Raw genomic sequence first — 27,599 nt, forward strand, 5'->3', positions numbered from 1 at the left:
AAATATCTTAGCCCGGGGTTAAACGTGTCCGATTTGATTTGCAACTGGTGGAGGAAAGAGTGTCAAGCTATGCCGCAACAACCGATCATAATTCCAAACACAGTGACCATTTCTACCATGATAAGAGCTTCTTTTATGCCGCTGCCGTATGTTGTCTATCGTGTTGCGTAAACACCGCGCATTATTGAGGCAGCATTGATCTTCAAGCCTTCGAGAGAAGCTTCGCTTTACATGAAACATTGTGCGCACGCAGTAGAAAACGATTCGACCAACAAATCGATCGTGATGTGATAAGAGAACATCTACAAAGCTGGCTGCAAGGTATAACTTGCCTTATTTATTTTTTTTACTTCACATTTACAAGTGTTGTATTGTTTTCGTTTTATTTATGCTGCATGGAGAAATCCGAACTTATGATTGACTGACTGTACACTTGCACTATGTTTGGATATACTCGAGCATATAGGCCACAGGTGCACTTCTGAGCCTTATAGTTGTCTTCAATGATTTTTTTATGAGTGATTGATAGAGATAATGTAAAAACCGAAACGTTAGCCGGTGTCAGCTGGCTCACTAATGTGAAAAATTAGCGTCAATTGAATTTGGTAGAAAGAAAATGTATAAATTCTTTATTGACTTTTAGTCACACACAGGGATAGGCAGTATTTCAAATACAGGTATTTGAAATACGTATTTCAAAGACTGTGTGTATTTTGCAATTGCATTTAATTACAAATTGGGTAATGTATTTGACGTGTGTATTTAAATACTAAAACATGGGTATTTCAATTACAATTGTAATTAAATACAATTTAGAAGGCGAAAATACATCCCTCAAATTTATTGTAACGACAATTCTTATTTTTATGCATGTGGTTGTAAGATATAGTCTTTATTCTTTAGTCGGCCATGGGGCTTTTTCTTTTTCTTCTCCGGCTTTATTTTAAGGACACTGTCGAGAGCAGGAAGAAAACTACGTTCTGCACCGAATGCAGTGTCTCTCAATCAAGCACAAGCGTTTAGTGACTTTGTGATTACGGTGCTAGTTCAGGGCAACAAATAGTGACAAAATCGACGTTCACAGGCAGACTGGCTAAATAAGTCCCTGTGACAACTTGTGATGCTTTCCAGCTTGATTTCCATCCATACTTTTTTCTGGAACATTCTAAACGCCCGGGTCGTCCAGATTTTCGTGACTGGTGCGAGTTGCAACAATAAAAAATTCTCAAGCTAGAGCTGCGCGTCTTGGTCGTCTCGGTTCTTTGTTGGTCTATACCAAAATGTAATCGACAAAAAAAGCTGCTTCAAGCTCTGTACTTTTTTCACCTATTACGTCCAAGCTGATTACATTTTTTATTATATTTTTTTACGTTACTAGAGCCTCGCACACTAACTCCCGAGTGTGCGACGCAAAATTAAAATGAGATGCCTAGAAACCCGTTGCAGGTGCCCTCAAGTCGCTGACGAAACTTTTGAGGAATGTATTTGGGAAAGTATTTGGAGGAGACCAAATACAATTGGTTGTATTTGAATCTCGCATTTAAATCTTTTTTTGGAAATGTAATTAGATTTGTAATTAAATACATTTTTGACGAAGTATTTTGTATTTGTATTTCGATACATATTTGCATGTATTTTGCCCATTCCTGGTCACACAGTGAGCTTACACGAATATTTCCCTGAATTTTGATAATACCCAGGATTATATTTGCGTAAAATTGCAAACATGAATGACCAACTATGCGAATATTTACTAATGTGAAAACCTTAGTGTCTCCAAAGGCATAATTCATTACCGTGAAAAAAACGCTTTATAAAAAAAATGACAACATTATTTTAAAGGAGTAATAAAAAAAGTACTTTTTCGCATTATAATACTTTTTTTGTAAAGTAACGATGCTATTTTTTGCAGTTACTGTAACTGTAACAAGTTACCCTTTCAATCATTGTACCTCTAACAGTGAGAGGATTCCTCTTCCCCTAAGTAACTGAGTTCATCCCCAGCATTCCTAGACACGGTCTCCTTGCTCCCTCTCTTGGCTATTCTCAGCAAAACGCAGTAAAATAATAATTTCAGCCAAACTAGAGCAGAAATCCTTAAAGGAGCTGTGCAACGATATTCAATTGGAATGTTTTTCTCTCTACACGAGCTTACTGGCACACCTGGGACTCAAGGATACTCACACGCAACGCCATTGGCCAGAAACTCCCTTGTTGCGGTGTAATTTCAAGGACAAAAGCGATCATTTTCATTCAATCTCTCCTTCTGCAAAATTTCATGACGTAACTCGGGGATCGCAGTACACCCAAGTGACGATACTTGAATGCGGTTCATAGATTGGACCCGAGCATTGCGTGGGCACTCGACTTGGGCTCGTGACAATTGCTAGCTCGAGAAGCCTTCGGGTTGTGACCCGTGTCCAATCGCTGCAACGACGGCAACAGCCGAGCCATAACAATGTCTGGAACTCAGCGCGTGTCCTGCGCTTTGCCAACCCCAGCGCGTGGCTATGATCAACACTGGCGGCATATAATCGGCTCCAGATCACGTGGCCGCTTGTTCTGGCTGCGAGTTGAGGGGGTGAACGCTGCTAATTTTTCTTAAATTTTTTCTGGGACTTCTATTGCGTGGGGTGAAAAACGAACGCGTGTTTCATAGGTCATTAACGTTAGGGATCCGTTTTAAGCGGTATTTGTGCACAGTACAAAAATTGTTGCATCGCTCCTTTAAGTTCCGAGGGGATATCTTTAGAGGGTACTAATAAACTCGTGATTAAGACCTACTTGAACCTCAGGATCGTATACTTTCTATTCCTGGACCAGATATAATATAGTTGCATTGGGTCCTGTGGGCCACTTTGAAAAAATTTTAAATTTCTTCACATTGAAATGAAGAATCGAAAGGTTCCCGACGGATATAATAGCTGCCGACTCATACCAAACACCGCAGTTAAAATTTCGGTATTTTAATCAATACTTTTAGAGCGCAGCTCTTAGCGGCCCATTGTTGCCCCGAATGTGCCAGCGCGTGGCGCACTCGGTGCGTGCCTTGGGCGGTAAAATGGCGTCTCTGCATTAGGCAAAGCTACGCGCTCGAGCTGAGTGACACCAGATTACGCGCGCTTCAAAATGCGTAAAAAAAAAACGATGGGACGGAAAAATGGATGAGATGTGATCACTCAAGCAATTAAGTTACTCAAGAATTTAGTTACGGCCGGATAACCGCAGAAATGAGTGTTGGCATGGAGATTTCGAGAAACACCGTATGACACACAAGGGATCTTGGCGTAGAGATTTTGAGAAACATGTTCTAACACATAATAATAATAAAAAAAACTATAAATAAAAATAATAAAAAAACGAGACACGCTCGGCGCGCTACTTCAGGAAAGAACATGGCGTCTGAAATCAAGCCAAGTGCTGCGCTGTACCGCCATGAACTTCCCAAGAACGGCACGTTGCACGTGCCTCGTGCATCGACGCACCTTGAGATACTTTTGAGACGCGAAGGGGCTTTAGCTTGATCTAAGCAGTTTATTGAGAGAGTTTTGCCATACATTGATTTGAATAGGCGAGCATCTCGGGGCCAACCACAGGCCGCGAAACAGCCCCTAGCGGTGGTCATGTGTTCTAAATATGTGACACGAGTAATTTGAGCCGTTTTAGCGTCGCTAGAGTGAAAAAGTTCAGCTCTCGATGACTGAAAACTTTGTGCATGTGAGGTTTTAGTCACGCTAATATTCAAGTGTAGAATAAACGAATGTGCGCTTCAAACCAGGGCGACTTGCTAGAAACAGCGTCTCAGCTGAGACGGGGAAGGAAAGCACTGCCGAAGCCAGCGCACGAGCCGAGCGGGACTGCGCGTCTCAAGGCACTCGCGCGCCCCACCCTTTTCACTGTTTTCTTTCAGCCAGTTTTGGGACGCTGTTCTAGCCAGCCAACATCAGCAGTGCAGACAAAGACATGGGCACGAGCGCGCGGCTTTGGAAAGTGCCTCCGATGCACGTGTTCTCGTACAAACAAAAGCGTTTTGACGAGCTAGGCTCACGCGCCTGTGCATTTGTCTTCACTGCAGACATTTGTGAGATGGAGCAGAGAGGCCGAGATTGAGAGCTTCTAAATCGCGCTTTAAACATCGCTTGCAATATTGTGACATCGCGGTCTGCTGATTGGTCGACGCTGTGTCACAAATTTAGTTTGCGCTCTGCCGCCCGCAGAGCCGAGAAGGCAATGCTTGGTCACCGTCTTCTAGAAGATTCCCGGTCATTCTCGTAGCAGACGTAACTTTCCTTCTGCTTCGTTATTCTCGAAAGTGCCAGTTCATTCTCGCCCCGAGCGCGCAACGCTCGAACCTTCTTTGCCGAACTTTCGAGGTAGTGACGCAGGGTAGATAAGCATCTCCCGCGACCTTGTCGAGTCAGTCTCAGTCTCGCTCCCGCTCTGCTTCGCCGCCGAATCGCCGCCGAATCGCCGCCTGCTTTTCTACTGCCTCGACGCGCTTTCGTTACTTATTTTTTGTTGGCACAAGTTCGCCCATTAAACCTTTATTTTTAGTTTACTCTTTGCTTTCTCGTCGCATTAATTCGTGACACGCTCTAAGCGCGGGGGAATATTCGGCGCTGGCGGCGGCCTTTGTTCCGCCTATTGGCCAAACTCTCCCAATACACGGCTCTGGATTCATCAAGGTTGATACGCCACGTGTTGTGAGAATCAAGAACCAAAAAAGCTTTCCCAGAAAACTAACCATAACTTCTTAGATTTTTTTTTTACTTTTTTAACCCCGTTTTTCGCTTTTTTAACTACTTTTTTCCTAAGTAACTGAGTTGCTTTTTTAAAATGTAACAAAATTACTTTTTTTTTAGCAGTAACGTGCCCATTACTGGAGCATAAAACCTACTGATGGGACATATCTGAACGTTTGTCGGCGCGGTTCTTAAGGTTTTTAATGCTGCGAAATTTTGAGCTAAAACATGTTCTACCAGTTTTCAGTTTTTACTGAACGGCACGATTTTATCGAAGCCTTAGCTATCCAGCGTTGATAGAAAACGATATTTTCTCACTGTTATATTTATAAGGTTCTTTCGACAAACTCAGTATGCAGCACACGTGCGTGTTGTAGGGTTAAATATATCGCACGCTGTAATCAGGAATCATCGAGGATGCTGCGAGTTTCATGTGCACACAAGATGTATCGTAATATGAGCGGTGACTAAGAAGAGACGTACTTTCATAGCTCAGAGCCATATAACGAGATTCATGAAATCCCATATTGTGCTGTTTTTTGGTGCTCAGAAAAACCGGGCTGTAAAAGGGGGACCGCATGATGCCTGCATCCGGGTGACGCTGCCTGTTTTGCAGTGGATATGAAAATGTGATTCTACAACGACTGAAAATGAAGTAACCCTTCTTGCTTTTCGTAGTCTAGTGCTATAGCTAGGTGGTCCCACAAGTTTGAAAGAACAGTATATCACTTGGGACACCACCGTTTCCTGATATATACATCTCCGTCAAATCAACAGTATTCTACACTTTTTATTGTTCAAAGCTCAATATTTACTAGGTTAAAAGCCCGCTGTCATGGTAAACATAACCAACGTCATTTAACCTTGAAGACAACTATAGTTGCCATTCGAGACAGAACGCAAGTTTAGTTAAAACAAATACATTCACCTATGCTCTTAATTTTTTTAATAAAGCGGCAACTTAGCAATATTATTTGGCTTTTTACTTAAAAAATCAGGAGGCTTAGTACGCACGTGATCATACCAAATCTGTGAATGGACGAGCATTTTCCTAGAACCAAACTTTCTCAAAGACATCATCTTTTTTTTTTCTTTGTAGAAAGTGAACCACCTTCTTTCCATATTATTTTAATTGAAGAGGACGTGTCGTCTTGGGGAAGCTTAATCTTGGAGAATTCACCAAGCGAAGTTAATGACATACACTAACTTGACATCTGTCATAAGCTAATTAAAAAAAAAAAAAACTAAGCTGTTATCTCGGGCAGCTTTCTCATTTTTAACGTGTAGCTACCTGATACGAATGTTGTACACACTTAAAAAAGGAAAGACTTTTTCAAAACGTCTCTATATTAAAATCTCTAAAGCTTCCTTATATTTTTACGAATATCTATAATTTCTTGATAAAAATATATTAAGTACATTTGTTAAGGGAAGTAGAAAAGAAACGACTAAAGCTCAACTGCAAGAGGCAGGATAATAGGAACATTTTTTTTTTTAGAATTTACACTTGCAGCGCCTTTTTCCTTAGATAATCAAATTTTTATTATGTTTTTCTTAAAGCAATATGTGATTGTTTTAGAACATCAGCAAGTTCCGCGGTCTATAGCGAACGCGATTACCCTGTTTTCTTCAAAGCTTGAAGCGATTATCGTCTCTATTTGAAATGGCAAGTGCCGAAGATATTTGTACTTGATGTAACCGAAAATCTTAGTCAAATGTTTGTGCTCCAGCAATCTTTAGCACTGCCAAAGTAACGCCTTTAGATTTTATTTTTTAATCGTGCTGCTTTCTCCTTGTCTGAGCCTAGGAGCAATTGTAGCTATTTTACGACATCTATACGCCTCGCAAGTGGGCTCATTTTCGTCTTCTGCGCATGAGAAAGGAAGTAGTGGTGACGTCAGAACGCCGAGCCCTGATTGGCTGATCGCGACCCCCTATCTCAGCGTCGTCTGCTCCTTTGCAACGTCGTCTGCCCGGAACATCGTCTGCGTCTGTCTTACCTTTCCTGCGACTTTCGGAGCGAACTCGACTTCGCCTTTAAGGGAGGGCAGACGAAATAACTCGAGCGGTACATTGTTTTTGTCTTACAACTAGCCGACGCGCATCAAGGAGGGAAGTCAAAGGACTCACTGGCGAGGTGTCCCGGGGCGCCCAGGTTTGTTCGCTTAGAACCGAGAGGTGAAGCGTGTTAGTGTCCGCAAGTTCCCTTCCAAATACTTTTTCCCTCCATTCGTGTGCGGCGAGACCCCTCACTCTTTAACGGCGGCGGCAGGTTGGCGCACTTAACGTTGTCTGCTTTACGTCTGCTAGTCAAAGCGATGGCTGCTTTACCTTTCCTGCGTCTGTCGGAGATTCACCGCTTTTTCACTGGCGAGTCACTGTTGCCTCGGTAAACAAGGAGATACCAAGAGGAAGAAATTGACCTTTTAATCTAAAATTGAGGTCAGCGATCAAAGTATAACAAGGGAAGGGTTCACAAGGGTCGCGCGGGCATATTCCATTCAGCACGTCAGCCGGTCGTGGGCAGACGGTCGCCGAGTCGCGGAGTGCCTGCTAGGCCTAACTGCCAGCTCGTTTGGTCGCGTTCGGTCGAATCGGGGCCGTTGGAGCTTTTCCCCGGTGTTTGTGGACCAAGCGTTCTTGTTCATCGTGCTCTGTTTCAAGTAATTTTTACTTTTTTCTTGCTGCTTGAAGTCAAGACGCGTCAGAAGCTCACGTAGAAAAATAAACGTCCGTGGGTCGTCGCGACAGCGACGCTGTCGGCCATGCTGAGTTGGGCTGTCGTAGGATTTCGCCGTAACCTGCGCAAAACTTACGAAACTTTCGTTTCGCGAATACGAATTTGTTCTTAAGTTTTGTCTTACGCACATTTTTGGCGTAAGATCGTTTCGTAAATCTGGCCTCTGCACTTCCGAAATTCGCAGGAAAGGTAAGACAGACGCAGACGACGTTGCGAGCAGACGACGTTGCAAAGGAGCAGACGACGCTCAGATAGGGGGGCGCGATCAGCCAATCAGGACTCGGCGTTCTGACGTCACCTCTACCCCCTGCGCAAGAAGCAGACGAACTTGCCCTCCGCATAGAACCTGTCTAGCTCTGGCACTTTTACTGATTTTAGAGGTAAGCGATCCTTATTCTGCAAGTCATGTAGAGAATTATAGTGCATTGGCGAGGAAATATTGCCACACTTTATCATCTCCACAATTTACTGATTTTAGCGATAAGCGATCCTTATTCTGCAAGTCATGTAGAGAATTATAGTGCATTGGCGAGAAAATATTGCCACATTTTATCAGCTCCTCAATAAACTTGGTGTCATAATTTTAGCCGAAACCGCCCTCATACTGGTCCAAAAATACAAGTAACGCAGAACAGTTGACAACGTAACATTATTTGAGTAAAATGTTAGAAGCGATCGTTGCACAGTTTTAATAAGAAAATAATGCCAAGTGGAGCCCCTATCCTTTCAGATGCAGGATTACAGATCGTGTTTTTGTTTTAAGAATGAGTGCAATCTTCGTATCAAATGATTGGAAAAGTCTTCAATTCCGAGTATGATCATCGAAACAAATACACTCGCTTCCATTCATTTCTTTTTTTTTCTTCTCTCTTAGTGCCTGTTTTGATCTTGAATGAGCGTCGTACCTGCCTACGCGCGGGCGTGTAGATACAAGTTTTACCGAGTAATGCTCGTTAAAAACTTGATGCTAGCCGTCGTACTGCATTGGCTACATTACATCGCTTCTCTACAAAATGAACCAAGTGGCGCCATACCAAGGGCAGATAATTTCCTGTTTGTACAAACCCAAAAAGGTGAAGTATGTTTCGCTATGTATCTTGTTTCGCCCTCAAGTTCCTTTATATTGGTTCTTCTCAAATGTTAACCGCGCATAACCTTTAAGAGGCAAACCAAAGAAAGTTGGAATTAATTTGCGTTGACTACGACATGGATGCAAAAACTTCTAATCTGTCAAGTCGTCCAAGCGAAGCAGAAACAATCACGCGCCGAAACGCCGTACAGAACTTCGAGACAGCGTGCTGACGCGATCAAAACTCCACAAAAAAAAAAAAGAAACATATAATTAAAAAAGGCGAGCTCGTTGTGCCAACATTTAGTCAAACACTAACCAGGCGGTGCGAAAGAGGCGAATTCAGGATTCTCATTAAAACAAACCTAGCATCCGAAAAAAAAGGACCTAAGAGTGCAGGAGATTCTTTCCGACAGGCCCCTCGAAGGACAAAGGAACAAAAGCAGAGCCGCAGCCGCCTTTTGAGCCCCGCCACGCGAACGTAATCCCCCAGAAAGCATCGTTGATGTGCGTGGCTCGACGAGACGCTTCAATGTACGAGCTGCGCCCAACGTGCACGCGGCTACGACAATACCGCCACCGAAACACGATGACTTTGACGACGACAACGACGACGCCGGCGACGCACGGAAGACGGTTTACAAGACAGACACAGGGACCGGCGCGGAGGACAGCTCGTCGGCGGAACCAAAACGAAAATCCATGAGCCCCCGTTTCGTTTCATCCGTTATCTCGCTGTACGCTGAGAAATAATGCAAGACAAGAAGGAAAAAAGAAGGAAAAAAAAAGGACTCAATAAAACGAAATGTGGAAGGAAAGCGGAAAAATCTGGGACTGCTGTCTTTGGCGGGTTTGAGTATCGGCGAATGCTGGATGCGGAGGCAAAATATGCGCCCCTCAGTCATGGAGCTTGATTACGCGCGCGGGGGCACCACCTACACGCCATGTCACGTGCTCTTTTTCCAATATTGATGAGCTCCTTGAACTGTGGTTACTCCAAGGCCCTCCCCCCCCCCCCTTGCAGTCGCGACGGCAACGGTGCCTGCTGCAACCGCCGTACTCGCTCGAATGGTGAAATGAAACATTTATGCAACGCAAGGACAATTCCCTTTTCGCGAAGAGCGATCATTTTACTTGCTTCGTTTTCTCTTCCCGCTCTATGTCCGCGCCTGCAATGCGTCCTTACTACACGAACTCTTTTGTCGTGTCCGGGTGCACCTTACCGGAGCAAAATAAATAAATAAATAAAAGTATAGGAAAAGAAATTGCGGTGGTGAGCGTGGGGAGTTAAAGGGCTTCGTGGTTCGAGGTAATGAAGTTGCGGGTTTCCCTACCTGCAGAATTCACGAACCGATTATGTCAGGGAGAGGTTGTATCGATCTGGAAATCGGAGCGCGTCTGTGTTGACGGAGTTGCTTGCGTCCTGCTACACGTGATACTCGTCGCCTTTCATCAAATTTGGGGCGGGTCGTGCAAGTAGGGTCCCGAATTTCTTAACCTGGCGCTGTTGTTTAGAGAAGTGGTGGGACGAACCAGGGAGATGGGGAAGTTCACCGAGGCGTTTGTCTCTGGTGGTTACTTTGTGTATTCGGAAAGGAATGGCGAGATAAAACGAGTGAAACGTAAGTGTAAAAAGTAAAAAAAAGAATGTAAGAAACAAAAGGAGTAAGAGGCACTAGATTTTTACACAATACACACGGTGGTGCTCAGCAACATCAACATTTTTGTGATACAATAACTCAATAAATGGTTTGCCTCGGTTCCAGACAGGTGTTTCTGTGGTTCGGCTACAGCATGCAGCCTCGTCCGGGGCAGGCGCCTGCCTAGCAAATGCCCCAAAGTGAAGGGTCGAGTATATCGGAGTGCCATTGCCCTTTCGAGTTCGCTTCTCCTTGCAGTGCAAGTTACAAAGTTGCAAAAATGCCATGAATGCAGCGTGGTGGTTAAATCTACGAATTTTTGTTCTGATTTGTGGGTGCGTTATATTTACTGCGTGCCGCAAATCCTCCGGTGAATCTAAAGCGAAGGTCAATTCACACAGTTGCTTTTGACTGTTTCTGAATATGTTGCGTTGATACCGACTTCTAATCACCGTGCATTGCTGAAAAAAAGAAAAAAAAAAGAGTTTTCACGACGTCCACCGAACAGCGAGTTTTCTCAGTGATTCTACATTTCGTTGTGTGACTAAAAAATATAAAATATGCTTATTGAACAACTATTCTAAACCAAAACGCTATAAAAACCGCGGCCCTGGGTCACTAAACTCGTCGAAAACATGGTTGTGGCCGAAGTTTGCCAACCGTGCTGATTGGATTCTTGCGACGGTGGCGTCACCCAGGATGATATGTCAATCATCCAAACTCTCTCGGTGCTCAAATTCCAGCGAGGTTGTGAAAGACAAAGTTGTAGTGATCTTCATCAGGGCGAGCGCGAGAAACACCGTGGGGCAAGCCGACTGAACGGTTGCGCTCATGACGTCGCGCTCGCGCGTTCCTACATTCCTACACCACGTTAGAGTCTGTGCTGTGTAGATGTTCCCTAGGAGGGCTGTCCATGCTCTGAACTCACTCGTCGCAAGATCGTCGTTTCTGGAAGGTGTTGGTGACGACAGAATTGACATTTCAGTATGGTGCCTGGATCGTGTCTCTGACTGGTGTGTTTAGCGTCCTATCCCGCCCATACATCAAAAATGGTCCCCAAGTGGCAACATATGACGTCACAGAAGCCGGAGTGTCATGCTGTTGCCTGTCGCGACCCAGGCAGTTGGGCGTAGAAATGCTGGCGAAAAGCGCCAGCGAACGCGAGGGTCGCTGTCGTCAGGGCGTCCCAGGCGTCCCAGCTTCCGGCTGCTGTACCTTCCGTGTACTGCCACGGTGGAGAGCGACCTACAGCAGAACAGGCGCCTGCCATATACACCACAACTGTTGGGATGCCGCCAGGATCGCGACCGGCGATAGCATGACACTTGTATGACGTCATCAGGCGGAATTCGAGGGACCACTTTGTTGGCCGCGGTAAACACAACAGTCGGAGACGCGTTCCAGGCACCATAGCTTCAGAACTTTGGGAAGGAGTTTTTTAAGGCCAAACTCTCCGCTTCCGAATCGAGACGAAGATTGAACTTAGTGAAATTGTGGAGCCGTGCGCTGAATGCGCAGCTTAGAGCTCATATTCCGCCACTGTTAACAACGCTACCGTGGTCGCACCCAGAGGCGGTGTGTGATGTGACGTCGGTAGTGTTTGACAGATGAGGGGGCGACGAGGTATGTTGAGGAGAAACCACGGGATGGAAAACAAAAAGGGGCATGACCAAACAACACAAAAAGAAAGCATAGCAGTAAGGAAGTGCCGTGAAAAATGTTCGGGAGAAAAAGAGAGAGAGAGCAGAGCCGGGGGGGCGGGGGGGGGGGGGGGGTGGAGGGTTGATGGTAATAAAGGAAGTGGTATATCTCTTCCCCTGAATTTCGTACTATACCTTCCTGAAATACCTGGCCACAATGTAAGACAATATAGTCTAGGACTGGAGCGATCGCCCCCCCCCCCCCCTCTTACACATCTATACCCCTGGCCCCCTCTCTCAAAGCCACTGGGGGTAGATGAATCGCACCCCTCCCCATCCCCTTGTTTCGATGTTCCTGCTTAATTCCAGCAGAGCTACAACGAGGAACAGCACAGGGTGCAATGTTCGGAATAATGGTTCTGGGGAGTCTGGAATTAAAACAGTTTGCGTTACATGAACTCCCAAGCGGCCATGACAGACCTTCAAGCCAGAGGCTTGTGCCAGGGCTCGTAGTGTACAGGCGCGTTCAGTGACGTCATTGTAAGTTTCCAACCCTTGAAAACAGGGTCAGGATTATCAGTTTTGAATGACGAATTCTACGTTGCGTGTTACAATATATGCTGAAACATTTGATTGTGTATGATGGAAGCTTGGAGGCATCTCGTTCTTAAATCATCACCGGCAATATTGACATCCTGACATTACTCTTAATTCCGTTGATGAAAGCAGAATTATTTTCAGTATGGCTAATCTTGGCAGGCCAACCACCCGGACGCTTTTGTAGACAAAGTGGTCAATAGTAACTACCAGAGCCTCTAAATGAACTGCGCTTAGAGTGCCGGCCTTCCCTGCACGGTCTGCTTGTGGGCACAGCCACCTTGGCGCTAGTTAAGAGCCGACGCAACGGTCGATTATAACAATTCAAAAATACGACCTCATTAGCTTTTGATATGGTATTAGGTAGTTCAGGGGTTATTGTTTTTCTATGTTACGAACTATTTTAACATTTCTGAAGGACGAAGAAGCGTTTCCTGCGATTTCAGAAAAAGCTTACGATAATTGGAAACCATGATTTTAAGTCCCAAGATGGGTAAGTGCATTGTTCTACGCCCACTGAAACTGTGCTTCAATCTTACTTGAATGGATCCGAGTTACTGTGGCGGATCCTGTCACGTGACAAGACAGATGGAGTAACTCGACGCGGGTAGGATTTAGAACGCCAAGGTGCACCGCATTTACCCTAGAGTGATATCGAGTGAATTTTGGAACACGGCCCCGATGACTCTGATCTGGCCAATTTGATCTCGCCCACCTTTGGGAGCAGAACATCACGTGATCACTAATGTGGCGAACGGTCAAGGTAACGGCAACCGGGGTGCGCCATTTTTGGCCGCTGGTTTACCACTCGAAGTTTACTTAAGCACGTTAGTGGCTAGAGAGGCAGTTGGGCGAGTTCAACAGCAGTTAAGAAAAAAAGAAGTCTAGAACTCTGACGCTGACGGTGCTGTTGCCTTGGAGATAACTAGGCCTCCGTGGCCTTGACCATGGAGTGTTATTGGGTTCCAGGGGCAGCAGCCTTCACAGTTCACCAAGATATTGTAAAATCGAGAATTGTAATTGTATTGTGTGTATAATTATACAACAGGAAGTTAGTTGACCCCAATGGGCGTGTGGTGTCTCAGCTGTAGATTATCAGTATAGCCAGTGAAGTGAAAACGACTAGCCTGGGTTTTTAAAGTGGCTGTGCAACGACATTGGGTAGGAATATTTCTCACTTTACACCAGCTTCCTGGCACTAGTTGGACCCAAGAAGACTCGAACGCAAAAACACTGACCAAGAAGCGTCTTCGTCGCGGCGGAATTCAAAGGATGAAAGCGGAGCTTTTCTTTCAGTCTCTCCTTCCAAAGCCGCCTTTTGCTCCTCTGCGAAATTTGATGACGGAGCTGTGTGGACAATGGCAACAGTACGATCCCCGGGAATGCGTCATCGAGCTTTGCGGTGACGATATTCAAATGCTGCTCAAACAGTGGACGCGAAGACTGCGTATGCATTCGATCTAAGCTCGTGACAATCGATGCCTCGACATCAGGGTTGGGCAGAAATACTCAAAAATGTATTTGGAAATACAAATACTGGGATACATTAAAATAGTAGCTAAAATACTGATACTGAGATATATCTGTAAAAGTGTATCGCGATACGTATCGGAAATACATTTTAAAAAGAGGCAACAATTATTTGGAAATACAAATACAGGAATACATTTTAGGGAGGGCAGAAATACAAATACAAAAATACTGATACTGCAATACATTTTTAAAATTTGTTTGAGACGCCAAATGAGATGCTTGAAGTTGGAGGTTGAAGTTTCTTATCCTGAAATTACTTACCGTAGGCTTGGAAATTTGTTTTGAAGGTAGTGATTTCGGACGACGAGGAGTTTTCAATGGGCTCAAAAAAACGTTCCATCAAGGACTGACCGCGGTCCCTTCCCTGACATCCTGTCTGTCTGATGAGGGATGCCAAAAGACTTCGACCTCTAAATAAAGTATATGTCATCCTAAATCACCACGTCCCAGTCCAATAAGAACGCCCCTGTCAACATTTATCCCATGACGTCACGGTGGAATTAACTGGCATTCTTTATCTGTAGGTGTGGCCTTGAACATGAAACTTTAGCACGCTGCTGTATGAAAGGACAAAACGTACTTTCGTTGCAGGTTACCTCGATGAAGATCGAGCAGGCAGTGTCATTTGGATTTTTCGAGAATAGTGGACTACCTGAAGCATCCTGGAACACCTGTCTTATCTTCTCTTACGGTTGAAAAAACGATACGGTGGCATCTCTATTGTAAAGGTCTTTCCTGTCGACCCCCTGCCACCGACGCATGGATTGCAGTCCTCAGGTTTTGTCTTGCATACTCCAAATAGAGACCTCGTGGATTGCGACCTGATATTGCCGGCGCAAGTGCGAGCTCCTTGAGAAACAGCGAACTCGAGACGAGTCGCAGGTGTACGAAGTCTGGTCGGCACAGCGAGGCCTCGTCTGACTTCCTTGCTCGGTTTCAGATCACCAGAGCAGTGGGTCACGTTCACGTCGGCTGATGACTTACCCTTAAGTAGTTCAATATTACGGGCGAAGCAGCAGACGCGTCTGAATATCTGTTGAACTTCACTGCGTGGGTCATCCTACTATTTTAAGTCAACCACCATCAGGCTCGAACTGCAACGGACTGTGACTCAGCTTTGCCGGCCGGGTGTACTGCGTACGCTAAGGCAAAAGAGATGGTTAGCAGCGGGCATTGGATGTCAGCAAATAATAACTCAAGGCATCCCTACCTAAGGACCTGCGGCAGAAGATGCTCCGACTCTACTCCTGGCATGCCACCTAGTTCGAGTCCCCGACCACGCAACACTTCTCAGAAGGGCGAAGAGGACGCATAGGAAAATAGTTTGGAGAATCGGCAGGAACTTTGGTCAGTATGGTAACAATTCCCCAGCACCTCCTTGGCCCTAAAGCCCTCAGAAGTAAAAAAAAAACAAAGAAATGCGTTAAATTTTTTTTTTCGGGGGGGGGGGGGGGGGGGGGGGAGTATTTCTCAAGAAATGTAACGAAATACATTTCACCCTGATTGTATTGCAATACAAAGGAGCATTCAATATGTATTCCGATACAGTAATACAGATACTGGTGAAAAAAATGTATCGCGATACAGAAATACAGATACGAAATGTATTTCTGAAATACTATCGCGATACATTTGTATCGCGATACTGCCCAACCCTGCTCGACATGCATTCGGGTAGTCGCCCGTGTCCCATTGCTGCAACGACGACGATAGCCGAGCCATAACAATGTCTGGAACTCAACGCGTGTCCTGTGCTTTGCCAACCCCAGCGCGTGGCTATTATCAACATTGGCGGCATATAATCGGCTCCAGATCACGTGGCGGCTTGTTCTGGCTGCGAGTTGAGGGGGTGAACGGTGCTCGTTTTTTCTCTTAAATTTTTTTCTGGAAGTTCTATTGCGTGGGATGTAAAACTAACGCGTGTTTTATTGGTCATTAACGTCAGGGATTAGAGTTAAGCGGTATTTTCGCAAAGTAAAAAAATTGTTGCATCGCCCCTTTAACGTACACTACGGAGTACTGGTACGCGACCGCACGCCGGTACGATTACGATTCAGATTGAAACGGGTATGAGTGGAGATTAAACCCTGGATCTCTGGGTTCTGCAGCGCGAGCTTTCGCTCCAAGTGCTTAGAGCTGTATATCATTTGTACATGAGAATGACGGCCTTTGATGGCTGGCGACGGAAGAATCTGAGGACGGGCGCCTGAACATTTTAGATGTTAGTTCGCTGCATTGTTGGTCAATGTCCCCTTGAACCTGGCATGAAACTTGTTTGCTCCTGTTGGTCTCACCATAGCAAGGTCATGGTAGCGAGGGTCGGCAACGAACGCAGCTGTTGGTATGTATGACGTCATAGCGCTCATGACCAATGGCGTTGCGCCACGAGGATTACGAGGGGGAGGGGGGATTGGCTGTGTACTAAATCTTTTCTTTTTCACCACCCTCCACGTTCCGTTATGTAGGAACGGGGACTGCGTAGGAGGGTTGGAGCAACACCTTCTAGATAAGAAAGGCTAAGTGCTGAATTTACTTGCGTCACCAAAAGTGGCCGCCATAGGGCGCAGGTTGGGCACTACTTCAGCATCATCGTTCGGCTCGCGCTCGGGTTCTCACTCATGGGACAAGAGTTGCAGCCGAGCGCTGAAGCAGTACTCGTCTCTAATTTGTGTCTTGCAGTGGCCTGCTGTTGGTGACACGGGAGCTTCAGCACTTAGGTTTCCTTATCTGGCAGGTATTTGCTGTAGGTACTGTGTTTGAGCGCTATCGCGCCTTAAGTGCTTTTGACAAAATATCGAAGACAGCTGATTTGTTCTCGTTAACTGAGGTTTTGTTCTTTTATCTCGGGTTGTGATTTTGAGAGGGGTCTAACGTTACGTATGACGCGGGCACTGATGTCCACGTGATGTGATGGTGTAACGTGAAAAGGCTCTGTGCAGCCGGATACTTCTATTCACTGTTCGGTGGGAGTCCAAGTAATTTTAAAATTTCTTGATTTTGCGCTTATATCGCCTTTGAATTCTAAATACGTTGATGCGGCTGAAAATTATATGGATTAATAATTCTGCAGCGATGACATAGCCATAAAGATATACATCAATAGAACTAAAGCCCAAGTCTGAATTACAAGAAAAATATTAAAATAAACATATATGCAGAAAAATAAAATTGGCGTTAGTTGTGAATACAGAAATAGTTTAGTCTGCGCGAGCATGGCGACATTGTTACCCACTATAGATAACAAATTTAGCCAGTACAGTGCGACTGCTAGCCTGAGGTCTTTAACGCACGCCGGTACGATGCTCATCCAGATCGAAACGGGTAAGGGTGGCGATTGAACCCTAACACCTACACTTACTTTGGTAAAGATATGCATTTTTGTAAATATATGAAGAAGAAAAAAGTGGATGACAATCCGCCTGATATTTCTTGGGTACAAATATTTTTTGTTGAAAAATATTGACAAGCCGGCTACTTTTGAGCTAATTGCAGTTGATAACACGCTGCTCTATTTTCGAATAGCCATGACCATATGAACCTAAAAGAAAAAAAATTGTGGTTGTGTTCATGTTTATACAACCTAGAACTTGGTCTGCCTCGACGGGCGACGAGTATCCCAGCTGAAGATGAGCAATTTAGCCAGTGGAGTACAACCGCTAGCCTGGGGTCTTTAACGTGCATCACGCAGTAGTGATACACGACCGCACGCCGGTACGATGCTCATCCAGATCGAAAAGGGCAGGGGTGGGGATTGAACCCAGGATCCCTGAGCTCTGCAGCGCGAGCTTTCGCTCCACGTGCTCGGAGCTGGTGTGCGCCACTCGGCTACCGATCCCTTTTTTTTTAATACATGAAAAATCACAATTTAAAGTTTGAATTCTATATAGACACAGTGAGTGTTATATACATGATGATGGAGGTGGTGCATAGATGCTCTCCTGGTGATCAGTCCTTGATGGACATAATGACTGTACTCGCACACTCGTATCGCACTCATGTCTTCACTCTGGGTACTAAGCACTTTTGCGAAAACGGAGAGAACAAATTCTTTATGGCATACAATTAAACATATTCCTAAGTCAAGCACATTTCTAGTGTGTTTTGTATAAAAGACATAATTTGATTATGTACGGATGTTGGCTGCTTTCACTATATTAAAAATCAGGAAGTCTTAGACAAGCCTCAAACAGAGGAAACCAGTCGGGCACTGGTGGGTGGGGCTCATAAAGACTTCTAACTTTTGCAATTTCTTCCAGAAATATGGATTTAGTTGTGCGTGGAATGTCAGCGTTTCTGTCGATCATCCGGCATCTCCAGAGAGTGCGTGTTCGAAATTGGAATCATCGGCCACCGATCCCCCTCTCATGAACGTGATTCGTAGTATACATAGATTGCATGTGACATCATTCACGGCCATGCCAGTATTTTATGCGCCGCGAGCGTTCGATTTTCTGTGTTAGTTTCACACCACAGAAGCTGTAGTTCGAAGAAACAAGTAAGTAGAATTTGCCGACAGTGCTCAGTAATGGCTATGGTTTCAAGCAATGTATCACATCGAACATCTATATGATACTCATCACAATCAATATATTGCGCTTTCTCGTTGTTAAGCCCTCCACTTACTGCTTCTTTTTACTCGTGAGCAAACGAGCCGACTAGAATAAAAGTCCAGACGAACCTCTCTGCGTTTTATTTATCAAGAACATGCGTAGAATTTTGCAGTGCTCTTTTTAATAAGTAAGAAAAGAAGTAAAAACAAGAACTGCCCCGCACCAACCCGGAAGCGAGCAATTAATGTAGTTTTATTTCACCAGAATCTTCTGAACATAGAAAGAAGCTACATCTACTACTGATAAATGTATTTTATGTTAAGAAGGTAATGCAAATGGAAGTCAATAATAGGCTAGTACCATAAGTCCCTCATCCAAAAACAAGAAATATTGCTGGAACATACGGTAGACATAACTTATTGACCCAATTTCGTCCTCTTGTGCGTCATTAACTAGGGCCAAAATGACAAGTTTGTGAATCAGTTTTACAGCTGAAGGCTGTTCTGATCGGCCTAAAGTCACTGGATTTTGCAAAATTAGCGCCAAGGTTCACGTGTGGTAACTCTTTCGAATGGTGGAATAAGCAGTTTCTTCTTGACCTCTCCAGTTTTGGTGAGCCGATCCCAATCCGCGTTAACAGTTTGATTTACCTTTCTGGTATACCCGGATTTTGTCAAAAGGGCAACTTCGGTCGAAAACAAATTAAAAATAAACGACTGGCACCACTTTAGTAGCGTGAACTGTGATCACAGCCGAAATATTACATAAGTGTAGAACCGCGTACTCTACAAAACCCGATCTTGAAGATACAACCAGCTGCTCTTTAGCGGGTGACAAACAGGTTATCTTTTAGTCAAGGAACACTGGCGTTGCACACTTGTGACGTCACGTCGCGTCGGTACGGCGGATGATCAGTGTTGCCATCCCTCTTGCAGATAGTTTTCGTTTTACCGTAGGCGCCCAAAAGACAAAACTTTGAGCCGTGATATTTATAATACTACACACAGTATTGACAAAAAGAAAAAAAAAACTTGTAATAGTACAGTGTTTTAGCTAAATAGAGCCGTAATCAAAAATTCAAAAATATTGACCAGAGTCTCACTTTAACCACACACCGGCGAAACGAGCGCACATCTTAGCATAGACGCAAAGTCGGTGTATCTCGGCCTGGGAAGTACATCTGCTGCCATGAAATACGCACAAAGAACAACACAATTCTAAGAGATCTCTGGAAACAAGCTATATTGATTAGCTGATTACGTAAACGGTTCCAAAGGCGATATTTGAAAGGAACAATTTTAGTCCGATGACGCTCAATCACGATTTTTGCGTGGCTGATTCGGAACGACTATTTCGAAGTGTTGAACATTTTAAGGGACCAAAATGGCAACTGCCGTGGCAACAGAGAGAGACCAGCCATTCGCCTTGCCAGGTATTGGTCATCTATATGTTAGTGCCTGCGTGTGTCCTGCTATCAGGCAGGGTCAATAATAGCGCCAATTTCCATGATCCCCTTACTTTAGATCGACCGAACGCTGTAGCATTTATGTCGGCGAGTGGGAATTCTTCTCCAGGTCTAACTTGGCTAGGACACATTGACTACACTTAAACCCAAACTACACAAAGGAGCGTCAAAGCTAAGTTAAATTAATAGTCCCACAGGGCGAGTTTTGAAATGAGGAGAAACTGATATCGGTGTTCTGAGTAGGTGTAATCAATCTCGTGATGACCATTGGGTGTAATTTTTTTATATCAAGCTTTTATTCAACAAGTATACTGTGTGAGTTTGGTCTCCTGCAGCTGGTTCTGTCCAGTTTTAAGGCGATCTGAAGCGTGGCGCCAGAAGTCCACGGTTGCTGCAACTCCACAAGAGTGCGACATTTACGTACCATTTTTTTACGACAGTCTGCCATCTATAGGGGCTACGACTTACAAAACGTCGCCAATATACAACACCTTTTGTCCCATCTAGATATTCCTTAAAAATTAGCTTCCAACCATACCTGTTGAAATAACCATAACAAAAACAAAAACTACTGGTGGTTTGCACTTGTCGCAAATTTTGTTTTAATATTTTTTTTTTTTATGACTGAAACGCGGTACGTGTATTTTTTCTGCGCATTTACAAATTAAACGGGAGGAAATATGATTTAGCGCAAGCACCCACGAAACAAAACGCAGCAGGAGTTCAATTTCAATTGCGGACCGTCGAGGGGGATATTTTTCACCCGTGACAGTTTCAAATGTATCCCCGCAAAGACACATTATGAACCAATTTTCGTCGCACGCTTAGTTGCCCCGCGATCAATGAAAGCAAGCACAATACAAAAAAAAAAAAAATCAATAGCCTTTTTTTTATTTTTTTTCGCTATTCACTTTAAGTTACTACATTAGAAATACAGCTTATCGTATAAAGGCACCGTAGAGAAAAGCAAAAATACGAGGAGCTGATTCGATTAACTTCGAATGCAAAATAATATTGGAATAGTACTAAAAAAAAGACACAAAACCAATACGTATGCAAATCAGATATATCACGTATAAAAGGATTAGAACAAATTACTTTAGCTTTTTTTTTTTTTTTGCTTGAAATTGCAAACGAGAAAGGAGCGCGTGCACTGTCAGAGAAATAACATTCCAGGTATTAAAAACCATTACCTTCTTTCTTGCTGCATCGCTCGTTGGGACTATTCAAAAAGTTATATAAAATAACGATGTTACTTCTAAGTTACTTTTCAATAACACATTAATCGAAAGATATTTCGAGAACGCCCCCCCCTCCCCCCCCCCCCCCCCCTTTCCTAAGGTTATTGCCCGCAGTGCAAGTAAAGTACGCGTAATACTTTATGTTGTTACCAAGTAGCAGTTGCTGCTCAAATTCGCCCGAAAAGTTTCCCCGTCCGATGGCGAACAGATTCCTGCCGTTTCTGAATAAGCCTGACATGTGGCATACCACCTATTTTACAAGCTGGCGAAAGGCGAACATGGCACTCAAAATGACGGAACGCATCATTTAGAAAGTGCAAAGAATGGTTACTCTACTCGTTCAACGATGTCATAATCCTCAAGGAACATTAAAAAGTAACGACAAAAGTGACGTCGCTAATTTAATCGTTATTTGAGAACAAGTAATAATACTGCAGTTACGAGTTACATTTAAAAAAAAAAAAGGTGTTCCAGTGAAAAGTTTAAATAACGCTGTGATTGTGTCACGTCACTTGCAACGCGTTACAACCTAAGAATAGGGCAGATTTAAAGAAAGCGAAAATGTGCTAGGATCCTTTAAGCTCTAGGACCGAGGTGGTGCCATGGGGACCGTTAGAAAAGAGGGTAAATTGATTTATTGATTCTCCAATTATCTAAAGCTTTTAGATAGCTTCTTAAGATTCTATTTTCGGGGGAATAATTTGTTGGCTAGGCTAGAACTCATTATGGTCTAACTTTGACGGAACATGCTAGTTAAAAAAAAGTTCTAGTGGGCGCTATGGGGCGAGAAGTCGCAACCTCACACACGGCTTCAAACCGAAACTCACCTGCGAAGAGCGCCCATGACGTCATGCCCTCCACTCTGTGCTTACGTAGTATTGATAACGGCACCTGCAGAGGTGTAGGTTGCGGAGCCGGCGCAGTGCTGAAGGATTCTCGTCATGAATGCCCTTGCCTTTTCAGGTTCCGTGTAAAGGGGTGTATGATGATGGCATTTATAGCCCCGTAATGCATACTTGAATTATATATTATTTAAATATTACTCCACGGCTACATTATATTCAAGTAACTAAAGCGTGAGTTCTCCATCTACATTGTGCCACCAAAAGTTAAAAATATTAAAAAGCTAGTTGAATGTTTAATTAGTTATTCAAGTAACTCAGTTTGGCGTCTCCTCTAGTGTTCACCACGGCTCTAAGCTTCGCCCTAGAGCTAACAAACATCCACGCACATGCCCTTCCCTTTTAAACTCTATTACCCCCCCCCCCCCCGCCGCTTCCTCACACACACATGCACAAACGAAAAAAAAACACTGCTTGTATGGTGGGAGCAGTTTCAGTTTTCTGGATTCGAGAAGCAATGAGTACTGCGCTGATCTCAGTAGCCAGAAATCACGACACACCAGTCGGTTGATGAAAGTCACGCAAATTCAAAGTGTCGGCGATGTAGTTAAGACAATGTACATTGTAACTCTAGCTTTTTGCTGATATTGTAGCGGGGAAAGGAATCTGTGAGAAAGTTTGTCCAAACCATTTAGTTTGCTTCTACGACAATTTTCATCGTAGTATCAACAAACAAAACATTATTGACGTTTGTGTTTATACAGCGTAACCTTAGTCAGCTTTAAGGTTTGCCGGCGCTAGTTTACGCTGTGTATAAAAAATTTAACTAGTGCAGTACGACTAAGAGCTTGGGGTATTTAACGTGCATCAAACAGTAGTGATGCAGGACCGCACACCGGTATGCTGTTTGAACACAGGATCACAGGTTCTTCAATGGAAGCTTTCGTACATCGTGCTCCGAGCTGGCGTGCTCTGCCCTATTCGGTCGTCGACTACCTTTTTATATATGGCATGCACTGGCGTCAAAGCAGCGGCCATTATGGTGGCCTTGCTGCCGGGCGCATGCCTTCTACAGCATAACATTCCCACTGTTAAATAGATTTTTCTTGACAAGAAAAAACAGAAATGACCACCAGCAAGGGGCGAAGACTTCACATACAAGCCATCAATTAACAGGAATTTTCCGTGCTCTCCTAATTTTTTTTACTTGATGAGGACTCGACAGGAATTGATGTTATTTTATCTCTCCTTTGTTTTACATGCGGGAATGATTTTTCGTGTAGGGGAATGGTGGTCAAATGGAACACCGTTGCAAAATGTATTCTGTACCGAGTTTCATGGCTGGACGCGTACAGGCAGTAATACCATTCAAACAGGAAGGGCACTGCTTTTATCATCAGATTCTCCGGACGTGAGATCCCTCGGCTCAATATCGAACCTCCTTAGTATATAGTTCGTGTCTTTTGGTCCGAAGGCAGCCCTGTGCAATCGGCACTTAGTTATAAAAAATACGCTATAGAGCAATCGAGCGTGCATCCAGTATAAACATTAAACAGCAAGCTGAGATAAGAACAAAAAACAAAATAAAGGAAAGAGGGGCCCTATAATTCCTTCTTTATAAGATTGGCCTACCGCTAAGCCAACTGGTAATAAGGATTACGACATTCGAAACGCCGTAATCATCATTTATGGTCCACTGCGACGCGTTGAGACTGCTATACAGACAATGTAGAAGTTGTTTCATCCATTCTGCGTAGTAGGTAAGGGGCTGCGGGGCCAAGACTGCACCTGTACTCACCGCAGAGTTTAAACAGGAAAACCAAGCGCATAAAAAAACGGAAAAAGGCGATTCTTCCCGCATCCCGCCAGAACGACGAAGGCAAGAGATCGTTAAGAGCGGAGGGTTGAGGAACCAGACCCAATTTGAAGCATGTCCCGTCTTCCAACCCACAAAACTCACAATGCCTCGCCCCCCCCCCCCCCCGGCCCCCCCCCCCCTCCTCCCTTTTTTTTCTCTACTTGGGCCACCAGTTGTATAGAGTCTCTTTCTTCGATCTCTGGTGCGCCGCCAATTTCACTAAAATGCCTTCCACTCTTTACGAACTTTCCTCTCCTTTCTTCCCACTGGCGGTGTGTGTGTTTGTGCGCATGGGGAAGGGGGAACGTGGGGTGTATATCTCGTTTGTATTAATAATTCCGCGAACCAAGGGCTCTCCTAATTACTCAGCACAACGTGATGCGAATGCGCTCAACTGCGTTTCCCGGCTTGGGGGCTGCTCTCGGCGCGGTACCCGTTCGCCGCTTCCAAACCGACCCTGGGAGCGCGGTCGACGCATCTCACGGTCCCGGGCCCCGCACTTGCCGGTTGTTGTTGCTGTTGTTCCCTTTCTCTTTTGCCGCGGTTATTTGTGGTTTTCGCTGGCGTAGGAGCCACCGCGGCCGCGGCGGCCGCTCTCGCTGGCCGCCGTGAGCTGAAAACATTGGGCCTGTTTGGGCAAAAAACAAACGGATAAAAAGGAAACCACCAGTGCAGCGATAGGGGAATGGACACCGGGCTTTCGACTCTTGCTCGTGTTCACCGCCAATGTTTTTCCACTTTTTTTTTTCTCTCATTTTTTCTATTCTTTATTTTTGCACCAATAGGGCTCGCTGGGCTCGCCGAGCGGATTCTAATTTTCTAACATTGTTTTTCGGCGAATTGAGGTTGTTTTGCCCTAAAGTGCTGCGTCGTTTCTACGCCACACACGGAGACACACAAAACTAAATTGGTAAGTAAAACACGAACACGCGATCGCTTGCACAACACCCCAAACTCGGCGCCAGGGGTGCCGAAATCCGCGAAAGAGAGCGCGGTTACCTGTGTTCCAATGCGCCAGAAAGCGGGCTTGGGTGGGAGCAGCTTTTGAACTTTGTAAGTTTGGTCCGCCTGAGTACACCGCTTGGGAGGAGCTCCGGCTTAAAACTTGTGGCAGTTTTTTTGTTTAATCTATGGTCCGTTAAATGCGACAGATGTAGGAACTGGTCTGCCGGGGACACGTTAAGGCGCTGCGTAATTCTGCGGGCTCGTTGACATGTTCCAAATGCAAACAACGAAATAAGCAATACTTTAAACAAAAAGTTAAAAAAAAAACAAAGAAAACACGAGTTATGTGAAGGGACGTTTATTATTCATCCGTCTGAATAATTACTTTTTGTAGCATTCGCACCAGCTCTTGGACCGAATTATAATTATGCCGACCTCGTTAGAGGCTTTTCTTACTATATTTAAGCTGCAGTGAACTTTTATTTAGGTAGTTTCGTTTGGATCGACAGTGCGAAATTATTTGCCCTCTATAGCATAATCTGTAGTTGTTCAATTTGATAAATAAAAGGGATCGCTAGCCCTTAAATTTAATATAGTCAGAGAAAACTTTCTCCGGCGTCCACGAAGAGCATTGCCTTTGTACCCTAATACGCGTTGCCTGAGAAATTGGTCCCTGAGTATGTTATCTACAGGTTCAACGATTTTGGTACTTTGCGTAAATACCTGGTTTCTAACAATGAAACAAACCTTAGGTTTTCTCTACGTGCAGTGATAGCCGCAAACAAACAAAAAATAAAAGATAAACGAGCAGCAGCGTTTATCCACTGAACTCGGAACCAGAACAATCACTCATGTGATTTGTAGCCGATTACATGTCGCCAATGGTTATTACATCCACGCTCTGGGATTGGTGAAGCACACATAGGACACGTGCTGAGTGCAGCCAATTATACAGAATTTGAATAGGGAATATTCACTCGTGGCCATAGATGTTTGCGCGACTGCTGAGCGCAGGCTGACGGCGACCTTCCACAGTTCTTTCGCAACGCGTATTCCGCACCCTCAATGTGGGCCCGTCTTAGCAGCCTATTATTGTGACCTCGTTCTAAGCATCCGGTTCAAACATCGCCCTTAAATATGGCGCCCAGTGAATATCCCGTACATTTACATGGCCCCAGCCCAGCGTGCGATCTACTCAGCTCCCTACGTACATAGATGTTCGTCGCTTCGGAAAGCGAGCAAATTACGCGCCATACGCACGAACACTGAAAAAAGTACCCGGCCAGTTGCATCTTTTTGGAAAGGTCTATATTCCTCCAAGGCACTGAGATTAGCAAAGCACAAAACACGCTCTGATTATATGAGATTTTGAGGGTTGGGCTATTGCCAGGGCAGCGATTGTATATGAGCTTCTACCCGAATGCTTGTCGAGCTATTGAGTATAGCGAGCCAAAATCAAGTACTCACGCAGTGCTCCGGCCTAATCTACGAGCCCAAGTTTCTATAGCGTCACTGAGGGACAATGCAGCCTCGAGGCTATTTCATCAAGTTTTGCGAAGAAGTGATAGAAAGAAAACGCTCGTTGATATTCTTGTAATTACACCTCAGCAAAAAGGTTCCTTGTTCGATGGCGTCGCTTGCGAGTATACTTGGGTTCCTCTAGTGCCAGGAAGCTACTGTAAAGTGTAAAAAAAATTAACTGAATATTGCTGAGCCAGCATTATTTAAGGGATTCTCCGGTAAAATTATGCTTTTCAGAAAACAATTCAATTATAGTGTCGTCGCTTTTTGGAATAATATCCACCCAGTATTCGAATCTTTAATACTCCGCAGCACCAGTAACTATATTTAGACAGAAGCCAACTGTTCAGATTGCACCTAGAAAGCACACGGCGTTTTCGTTAGCAACAGAACAGCGGAAGCTACGAAGTGGCATCAGGCAAAGATAGCCATCCCAGCTTTTGGCTGCTCTCAGTGAAATGACTTCGTTCTAAGAAAGATAAAATGTACGGTATTTACGGAAACTCAGGTCTTTGGCAATGATCTTTGTACGCACCATCAACCACATTGATCAAAACCGGGAGTAAGTCAACGCCCGAGAGTCTGACGTTACCATGCTTAAAATGTGACGACATGCCTGATGTGACGACCAGCCACGCATACTTGCAAAATTTGGCGTGAAATTTGGTAATATGTTCATTCTTGATTGTAAAAATATTGGGGCATCTTTTAATAAAACAAATATCACAAAAGAATGTATTTAGGCCATTTCTGTGTGACCACCCCAAAAACTTCGTTTCTTCTGGATATCGACAAGCCCTTTAAACAGCAGAAAATTGGTGTGTGTGTGTATATATACGTTCAAATCAGCTTAGAACTTAGTCTGCCTCAACGGGCGACTTGTCCCCCAGTTGTAGTTGAGAAATTTAGCCGGATCAGTACAAACCGGTAGGCTGGGGTTTTAACATGCTCCACGCAGTAGTGAAGCATGACCTCACGTCGGTACGATGCTCATCCAGATCGAAACGGCAGGGGAGGGGATTGAATCCAGAATCCCTGGGTTCAGCGGCCCTAGCTTTTAATCCGCGCTATAGCTTTGCGTGGCTGGTGGGAACTTGTGTCGTCACTTCGAAGCACGGATTGTGCACGGGTAGTTATAGACCACAGAGTACGGTCTACTAAAACTCTCCGAAGTATGTAATTTGACGGGTTTTAATGTGGCATTGCGCATGGTATC

The sequence above is a fragment of the Ixodes scapularis genome, unplaced genomic scaffold (genome assembly GCF_016920785.2).
Source record: "Ixodes scapularis isolate PalLabHiFi unplaced genomic scaffold, ASM1692078v2 ptg000800l_1__unscaffolded, whole genome shotgun sequence".
Lineage (NCBI taxonomy): Eukaryota > Metazoa > Arthropoda > Arachnida > Ixodida > Ixodidae > Ixodes > Ixodes scapularis.